The sequence below is a fragment of the Lygodium microphyllum genome, chromosome 5 (genome assembly GCF_053477565.2).
Source record: "Lygodium microphyllum isolate KBCC chromosome 5, Lygodium_microphyllum_v1.1.10, whole genome shotgun sequence".
Taxonomy (NCBI): domain Eukaryota; kingdom Viridiplantae; phylum Streptophyta; class Polypodiopsida; order Schizaeales; family Lygodiaceae; genus Lygodium; species Lygodium microphyllum.
Window position 1 is genome coordinate 40,187,356 of NC_141139.1, and position 10,287 is coordinate 40,197,642.

Below are 10,287 nucleotides of genomic sequence, written 5' to 3' on the forward strand. Positions count from 1 at the left end.
AGCCTTGTATCATCATTAAATCATGATCCAATTTGTTTCTTCTTTCTCTTGCCTTTCATTCTATTTCCTTCTCTATTAGCTCTATGTTCACTTTCCTTTTCATTGTGCACTCTCACATGGCATCATTCACCTAAGTGGGAGCCAGAGAGGATGAGGAGTTTCTTTCCACATTTGCACTAGCTAGGCACCATCTCCAAGTGCTAATTTTTAATGAGATCCAACAACTCATAAATTAATTTAAAAAATAACTAATTTTCTCATAATGAACCAAGTAACAAATGGATTGTACTTAGAGTAGGGATAAAATCTTAAATCGATTCTTTACTATATCTTTAATTACAAGAGGTCATTTGTTCTTATAGAGTAGAGATAGAAAATTAACGATTTCTATACTATATTTTACTTAAGAGTATGGATAAAAGCTTAACCAATTCTTTACTATACCTTGTTAATTACAAAATGCCATTGCTTATGGCATTAAGATTTATGTTGTGTCCAGGTGCCTATTTCTAGCCCCCTTCTTGTTGTGTTTTAGGGACAGCCATATGCAAGCTAGGGTTTTTATGCAAAAACCTTCTCTCTTGGTGGATACATTTTCTAATTGGGTACTTGTTGTAGTAGCCAAGTGACATCAAATATCTATCGTGTGGCCCATTTCAAGTGTCAATGTCATCTCACACAACTAGAAAGTTTGCACTGTTTGCAAGAACACTTGTTTGGGCTTAATCACATGTTTCTAGCCCATTACAAGATGTGTTAATAACTTGTAGTCCTTGCAAACTCTATGTTTGTAGGCTAGCATTCCATCCTAGCATTGTGTGGCACCTTCTACCTTGGATACTCCTTGTATGCATATCAGGTTTTGCCAGATAATAGATCCACATGCCTCGAACATGTGGAGACCATCCACCTTCCAGCCACCTTTATGTAGAGCAAGCATATTTTCTTGTATTTCTACACATTTTCTTAAATGACATGAATGATAGATAAATATCACTAGGAATATTGTGTGGATTAGGATTGTGAGGACTATCAAAGTAACAATCGAGCTTGTGAATACTAATGTTCACAGAGTCATGATGGTGAGGATTGTAAAATGGATTGTGATGGGGTTCCATTCTAACCAATATGTTAAAATTCTCTCCATTCTACATCTTCTAGGGTTACTAGTCCTTGATTTTGGCAATTATGGCACCCCTTGCGTGATGCATGCCCTATCCTCTCTACCCACACCCAAAAAAGATAAATGGGACCAAATATCCTCTACAATTATGCAAAATTGAGTGCACTCTGCATCATTGATACTTTTGACCTTTCGGATTTAGCAGCAATCCATATTCCTCGATCTATCATGGATCCTTGTGTTGGAGAAACCTTGAACTCAAAAACCTTATGGGATTGGTGCAATCAAAGATCGCTCTTTTCTATTTTTGGGTTGTGCATATTTTATGCTTATGCATGGAAGATGCATCAACATAGCTGAAAATGTTTGAAAGACATTGCAATCTATTTATGAAGTGAAGACATTGGAATCTCTTTACGAAGTCAAAGACATTTGAGGATGAGCTTATATCCCTTTCTAATACCATGTGTTTGGAGGACCTAGCTACGATACTTCTCTCACAAATTTAATCATCACCAAAGTAATGTGTCCTGCACTAGTCTCTTTACCTCTTGTACAAGGGATATAATCACTTTGGAGGAGTGAGTCCCAATGGAGGTTGAGAAAGATGCACATCACAAGGAGTAGATTTAGATAAAGCTAGTGGACAAAGCTATGTCTTTTGCATCATCATCTCCAAGTGAAGAGCAATCCAAGACAAATAAAGGAAATAAGAAGTACTAGAAATTGGAGTTATCTCTTGACTTTGATACAAATTCATAGGAGAAGCACAAAGGAAATCCCAGTTTTCCACATTGTGGGAAGACCTTGCACCTTGATGGGAAGTATTGGAAGAAATAACCTCACCTTCATCTAGGAGAGTAAAGGATGAAGCTACATCATCAAAGCCTCCCTTCCCCTTAGTTTACATTAGCTATTACTCATGAGTTAGTGTTTCTTCACATCAAGAGCCTTCTTTGGTTGTCTTGCTTTTGAGAGGCCTTTGCTTACAATGGTGCTTTGAGACATATGACTCCTCAACAAGGTATTCATTCATTATAGGGTACAATCACTATTGGTGATGTTTCATTGTTGCCTCTTTGTGGTGTTGGCAACTTGCCTTTATTGCCTACCTATCCATACAAGCTTTGTTTTAGAAGTCGTATATGTTCTAGACTTGGGCTTCTATCTCCAATCAGTTCATCACCTCATGAGGCTCGATTCCTAGGTTATATTTACTGATTCGGTGATTTTTTGTCAAGTAATCTTCTATAGGAGCCCTTCTTATAGGCCAAGACGGTAGAACAAAGGGCTATATAGGCTCCATTCCCCTTCCATTGTGAAGGGCCCTTTGGGCTATTATCTAGAGAGGAGGTCTTACCCCTTAGCTACCATTCTTCATTGAAAATTTTCATTAATAGTGGCACTCCTCCTACCAGCTTTGGATCCATTCCATCTCCTTTGGCCTTCCACCACATCCAAGATCTAAGAAGGAGTGTTAGCAAACATGTATGCCAGATATGATCATCTCTTGCCTATGAGTCTTAATTTGAGTCAACAAGGATATTAGGATCTTTAGCATTTTTATTATGCATCATTTATGTGTTTTAGACAGGAGGTATCAGTGCATTGCATTTTTGGTGTAGTAATCATTTTGGTTAGTTGGGTGGGTTGACCTAAGTGCCCACATTTTGGGCTTCGCTAGTTTGTATGCCAATTTCAGTTTGCCTATTTATAGGTAATCTTACCCCCTCACCCCATTCACTTATTAATCCTCAAATCAACTAACCCTCTTGACTTTTCTCTCATCCCCTTGCTTCTATTTGGTGCCCACAAACCCTTCAATGTTGAGTGTTGGGGATGATCATTACAACCTTGGAGTGAGGGTGGAAGGCTATCTATAAATAAGCAAACAAAGGTTGCAATTGGCATACAATTTGGCCACACCCAAAATCTTGGCACCTAGGTTAGCTTGTTCCTCTAACCAAAGTGGTCACAATGCCAAAAATAAAATGCACCCATATACCCTCCGTAGAGTGTCTAAAACACGTAAACTAATGGATCATCATAATAGCAAAGCCCCTAATGTCTTCATTTGGGGCTCACAAGCAAGAGAGGATTTCACATGACATATCACACACACACACACACACACACACACACACACACTCTCTCTCTCTCTCTCTCTCTCTCTCTCTCTCTCTCTCTTTGTCTCTCAGGAATCATGACATCTCACCCAATGCCCAATCGGAAAGCGAGTTGTGCAAGAAGTGTCGAGAACCTCTGCAGAAGAAGAGTCAAGCATCCCCGAGTCCATGACATCCAGGAGATAAGCGATCCTGCAGCTCCATACAATGGAGCAATCCAATAATGCTTCTCATGAAGCAAGCACAACTCATCAGTGCACGACTGTAAAGCATCAGAGTCGCAGATAGCATCATCGTGGAGCATACAAGACAGCAGAGAGCTGTCAAACTCTCCAGTCAATCACTGAAAGAGAGCCAACATCCCAGACACTTGTCCAACGAGGTCTCAAGACTACATGTGGCCTCAGCGAAGTTGAAGATTGACATATGGCTGGCTGTCCAACCTGCAAAACTACAAGAAAACATCTCTCATGAGCCTGCAAGGGGTCTAGTAACTGACCACCAGCATCCTTACCCTGACTGCTATGCATAGCTACGTCATCTGGGCCAATAAGTGCCTCATCTTCAGCATAACAACTTGTTGTAATGGCACTGCAACTGTTGTAAAATCAGCCATAAAGCGTATTGAACGCTCATCAAGAGGCATGAGAGGTGTCTGCGTCTCATACAAGATAGCATGACGACTACGTATGACCTGCTGGGCATCCAAATCCCATAATCTGTAGGCCTTAAAGTCACCATCTTCATAATCAAAGAGGATACATCTACGTGACATAGCCTCATGTGGCATACGTACAGATGCCTGCAGCCAAACATCCTCAAGTAATCATAGGAGGGCTACATGCCACTCCATGCCTCATGGGGTGTAATACCATCCAAGGTCAAGCACGGCATCTTGTTAACCAAATAGATTGCCGTCATAAGAGCCTCAGCCCAAAACCCATAAGACAACCAAGCTATGGTAAGCATAGAAGCAACCTTGGCCTGTAAGGTCAGGCACATGCCATGAGCAATCACATAATATTGTGGGCACAAAACATCAATGCCATACTGTTGACAAGAGGTCCGAAAGCTGGGAGAGAGAGCATGACTCTTATAATCCATCTGCAAGCACCTAGGCTTGCTACCAGAGCAGAATCCATAGACCTGTCAAGCATAACTGTAGCATCCTCAATCTGCACCAAGGAAAAAGCCCAAACATGGTGGGTAGCATGATCAACAAAGGTCACAAAGTACGACGCTCCACCAAGTGACTCGAAAGGCATAGGTCCATATACTCCACAATGGACAAGATCTACAGGAGCATGCCTCATACGATTGCCATAAGCCAAGGGGGATCTATAAGGACCAAGAGTACAATCAGGGCAAGCATCAAGATCTGTAAGTGACATAGGAGGCAACATTGAGTCTAAAGGAGACAAGATCTCCATATCTCTATGGTGCATATGGCCTAGGCGATAAATGCCATAACAATGCATGTGGTATCTGAAAGGTGAGAAGGATCGAAGCTTGCACTCGAGAGCTATGGCGGGAGAGCAAGAGCAAGAAAGAGAGAGGCAAGAAATGGGAACTCCAACAGTCACAATGTGTGACCGGGCCTTCCTTTATTCAAACTGTCACTAAAAGAATAAAGAATAAAGTGACGGTGATGGGCGCCCGCCACCTGCAGTGTACAGTGGCAGTGATTGTCAGTGTAGTAATACACGAGTGGCTAGGCGAAGGCGCCTTTACCCCCAAAAACCTCCCACTTAAAGGTGAATCTACCCTAGTGAGGAGTGAAAAGACAAAGAAAAAAGACAGTACAACATGCACACATGTACAACAGGATGAGGAAAGACGTCATCTCATCCCATGCCTATCAACCTCTTGAGGAAGGCAAAGCGCTTTGTAGAGAGGCTTTACGTGAGTAGATTTGCAAGATTCTGGTTAATCGAGATCTTGACAAGATCAACATACTTGTCCTCAATGACCCCACATATGAAGTGATACCTCACCTCAATGTGTTTCGTCTTCGCATGGAAGACCGAATTCTTGGCTAATTGAATAGCACTCATTGAATTTGAATCCAGTGTAGGGATAGCATTAATACCAAGGTCAGCAACCAAACCACCCAACCAAATGGCCTCCTTGCAAGCCTTAGTGGCTGCAACATACTCGGCCTTTGTAGTAGAAAGGGCCGTGAATTTCTGCACCCTGGACATCCAAGAAACAACACCTCCAGCATATGTGAATACATAGCCGGAAGTGGACGTCCTACTATCTGCATGTCCTGCATAATCAGAGACAGTGTACCCCAGGACTCCTGTATCCTGGCTGCCGTAGCATATGCACATATCTGCAGTGCCCTTCAGGTACCTCATGATACCCTTCATGGCATCCCAATGCTTCTTGCTAGGTGTAGCCATATAGCGTGCCACAACACCAACTGCAAAGGCAATATCTGGATGAGTGGCTATCATGGCATACATAAGACTGCCCATTGCAGATGCATAGGGAATCTTGGCCATCTCTGCCCTCTACTCATCTGTCTGTGGACAATCAGCCTGTGATACCTTCACATAAGAAGGCAATGGACACCCAATAGGCTTTACGTCCTGCATGCGGAAGCGCTCAAGGACTTTATGAATGTACTCCCTCTGTGACAAGTAGAGGAGTCCTTGATGCCTATCGCGTCTAATGCACATACCAAGTATGTGAGCGGCCTATCCCAGATCTTTCATCTCAAAGCTCTTCTTGAGCTAAGCTTTAAGAGCATCTAGCTCATCATGAGCTTTTCTTGCTATCAGCATATCATCCACATAGAGTACCAAAATCAATAAAGAACCATCACGGGCTCTCTTGTGTAAAGACACGGATCCATAGCACTCCTGCTATAACCCTGTGACTGCGTAAAGGCATGAAACTTATGATACCACTCCCTAGGTGCCTATTTCAAGCCATAAATACTTTTCTTCAATTTGCACACTAGGTGCTCCCTGCCAGGTTCTGCAAAGCCCTTAGGCTGCTCCATATAAATCTCATCATGCAAGTTCCCATGTAAGAAAGCCGTCTTGACATCCATCTAGTATAAATCCAAGTCAAGCTGAGCAACCAAAGCCAAGACTAAGCGCAAGGTGGTCATCTTAACCACAGGAGAAAAGACCTCATCAAAGTCTACACCATGCTCCTGCTTAAAACCCTTTGCTACCAATCTAGCCTTGTATGCCGGCTTGGGGTGTCCAGGGGTACTTTTTAGCTTGTACACCCACTTGCATGGCAAAACCTTCTTGCCCTTAGGCAAGGAAACCAAATCCCAAGTCTCATTCTTATGCAAGGAGTCTATCTCAGACTGCATAGCCCTCTCCCTGGAGTGAATGTCACCCCTGCACATAGCCTCGTCATAAGTGAAAGGCTCTCCTGCATCTGTAACCAAGACATAATGCATCGAGGGCTAAAATCTATCAGGTGGACGTCTGTCTCTAGTAGACTGCCTGCCCAGCTACTTGTCCAACACCCTGACCATGAGCATCTGCTGCAGCTGTAGGAAGTCAAGCTAGCTGTGCGGGAGCTCTTGGCTCCTCCTGAAATATAACCCTGCAGATCTCAACAACTCTCTCAGGCTGCCTATGCATCTTATCTTCATGGAAGACTACATCATGACTGCGGATGACTTTCCGTGCCTGCAGATCCCAGAGACGGTAACCCATCTCGCCTGCATCCCCATAACCAAGGAAAATGCATTTGACACTCTTAGGATCCACCTTACTTCTCTTGTCCCTGGGCACATGGCAAAATGCCTCACATCCAAAGTGGTTAACTGACGCTTAATACCCCTCTCATCACATAATTGCTCAAAAGCACGTGAGACATACTCACCCCCATTATCTGTCCTTAGGCATTTTAGCCTATACCCAGACTGGTTCTCAACCAATGCAAGCCATCTCTGAAACACAACCAAGACATCGGATTTCAACTTAATGGGATAAGCCCAAACTTTTCGTGAAAAATCATCTATGAAAGTAACAAAATACTTGGCACCACCCATAGATTGACAAGGCATGGGCCCACAGACATTTGAATGTACCAATGCCAAGGGCTCACTCATGCGTGGTCTACCAAAATTTTTATATGTAGACCTAGTCTGCCTGCCATAAAGACAATGCTCACATGAATCAAAACATGCATAATCAAGGGGCGGTAAGTACTGCAAACCAGAAAGCATTTTCATTCCCTTCAAAGACATATGGCCCATACGGGCATGCCAAAGAGATACATGTGGGATAGAACCAACATACAAAACATGATCAAGGGAAGAAGCTGATACAATCAAGGGATAGAGGCTGCCAGTCTTGGCACCTCTCGCAATCACAAGTGTGCCACGAGTGATCTTCCATGTAGAGTCTCCAAAACATACACGATATCTTGCATCATCAAGTTGTCCAGCTGATATGAGACTGCGTGTCAAAGCAGGTATATGATGTACATCCTGCATAACAAAACTGCTGCCAGAAGGAAATTGTAGCCTAACATCACCAATGCCCACAATATCAAGAGAGTTATCATCACCCAAGCGCACAGAACCCGAAATAGTATGGTATGAATGAAACCACTCTCAGCAAGGTGTCACATGAAAGGACGCACGTGAGTCCAAGAGCCAACACTGTGCATACATAGAGTGTATCTCTGTCATCTGCAAAGCACTAGAAGAAGCTGCAAGGATATAATCATCATCATTAACATCCTCAGGCTGCATAACATTGATCTTTTCAATTTTAACATTGGACTTTGCAGGCACTATGCTGCGATCAGAAGACTTATCCTGCACTTTGTCTTTCCCCTTATCTTTGTGCCTTTTATTGCGTAGTTCATGGCATTGTGGCCTAATATGGCCCTTTTTCCCACAATGGTGACAAGTAACATCTGCATTCCTGCCACGGGATTTGCTACGTGACTTCCCACGAGACTTGGGCCGAGATTTCTGAGAATCCTCTCCACGGCCACTACCATTGCCACTGCCATGCTTTCCATATCCATCATTCCTGCCTCCAACTGTCATAGCATGTGACACACGAGAGGCATCCAAATTCTTACGGTTAACCTCTTCTTGTAGAAGAGCACTCTCAACATCACATAATTTTAAGGTAGCAGTAGAGGTACATAATGCAGTGTGGAATACATCCCATGACTCATTAAGAGTACCAAGCAAGAAAAGAGGAGTGACATCCTCTGCAAAAGTGATGTCCTGCGAAGTCAAGTTCTTGAATATAGCATGGAACTGGCTCAAGTGAGCAGACATGGTCATATTCTCCTTCATGCGCAGATCCATAAGCTGCTTCAACCAATACATCTAACTTGCTGGACTTTTCTTGTCATAGAGATTCTTGATTTTATCCCACAACTGCCATGCACTCTGTTCTTCCTCAAATACATTGTAGTGAACCTGTTCTGTGAGAGATAATACAATAGTGGACTTGCATAACTCATCAAGCTCAAGCCATTCCTCATCTAGCATAGTTGCAAGCGGATGCCCGCTCAACCTCAAAGGTTTGATTTGCGATTTTTGCACCAACACCTACCAAATCTGGCTCTTCCAATAAGAGTAATTCATACCATCAAGCTTAGTGATGTTGAAAATAGCATGTTCAGTGGACGAACTCGCCATAATGTAGGCTGGAAGACTATAGACAATTCAAAACTGCTTGTTGTTTACTGCAGAAAATGACAAAAAATTCACCAAAATCGAGAGAAAATGGCGAGAAAAATGTAACCAAAGCTGTTGCCCACCAAGTACTAGTGAAAGTACATCATTTCAGAATATTTTAGCATGAAAAATCATGTCAGTCCATACATAGATGCTTGCTGTAATAAATTACAGACTTCAGTAAATGAGAGCTAACAGTGCCAAAATCGGATCCCAAGTCAATCAGATACTGCCAAGACCAAAGCTAGCATCATGCGGGCATAACATAGGCATATGACAGTCGATAAGCATGAATCCAACACCCAAACATGTCATACAAACATCTGCCAGTGAGTAGGCACACCCCCCAGTCAACGGGGCAAAGTGTTCCTGCCACTACCAAGACTTGACACAAGTAGGTGTCAACTCACAAAGAGAGGGACCCAAAGCAAAGAGTCAGCTCATAAACATTAGAGGAACCAAGACATATGAACCATGCATCATCCTGAAGGGTAAAAGATCCCAAATAGTCTCAAAAGCTCAAAGAGCATAGATCGTCTGCTCAATGGCTGTCAAGCATCCAAAGATGCTTCCACTGGCACAAAAGCCGTAAATATCAAGCAACAAAGCTCGAAAAAAGCATATACAAGCACCAATGACAAGTGTCCAAGATCAAGCATCAATGGTACATCCCGGACATGTAGGCAGTAGAGCATCCGTATGTAGCATCCATAAGCATGTAAGACATCAAGTACATCCCAACATACAACTCTGGCAAGCCAATAAATAGCTCAAGTAAGCTCTAGGAATCCAAGGTCAAGCCAAGACCGTGCTCCAGTAGCAATAGGCTCCAAACAATGTAACTAGCATATAGTAATGGCATAGGCTAAGCATGTCAAGACCGGTCAGACATAAGTAACATACATGCCATAAGTACATCCAAGACGGAGCATCCAAATGCTTTGCAAAGTGAGCTCAAGTTCAACCAACAATACTGAATCAAAACCAAGCTCTATGTCGAGCCCCAAGTGTCAATACATCACCATATATGCCCGAAACATAGCCCGAAAAGCATAGGCATAAGCGTACATGAGTAAAATGACTTCATCCCAACTGTGTACAGTAGTGATTTACTGTTCAAAACTGAGAATTTCAGCACCAAAATCAGCTCCAAATGGTTGCCAAACAATAGGCATACATTCCCCTAACATCCAGGCATCAAACGGGACCAATCGGGCATCAAATGACAATACCAAACAAGTTGTAGCATCAAATGTTAGTGTAACACTGTCATAAACTGCCTGTGGACTATTATGACAGTCCCAAAACAGTGTTAAATCAGTCCAAGTGCTATGCCAACACAGCAACCATCAAAACCA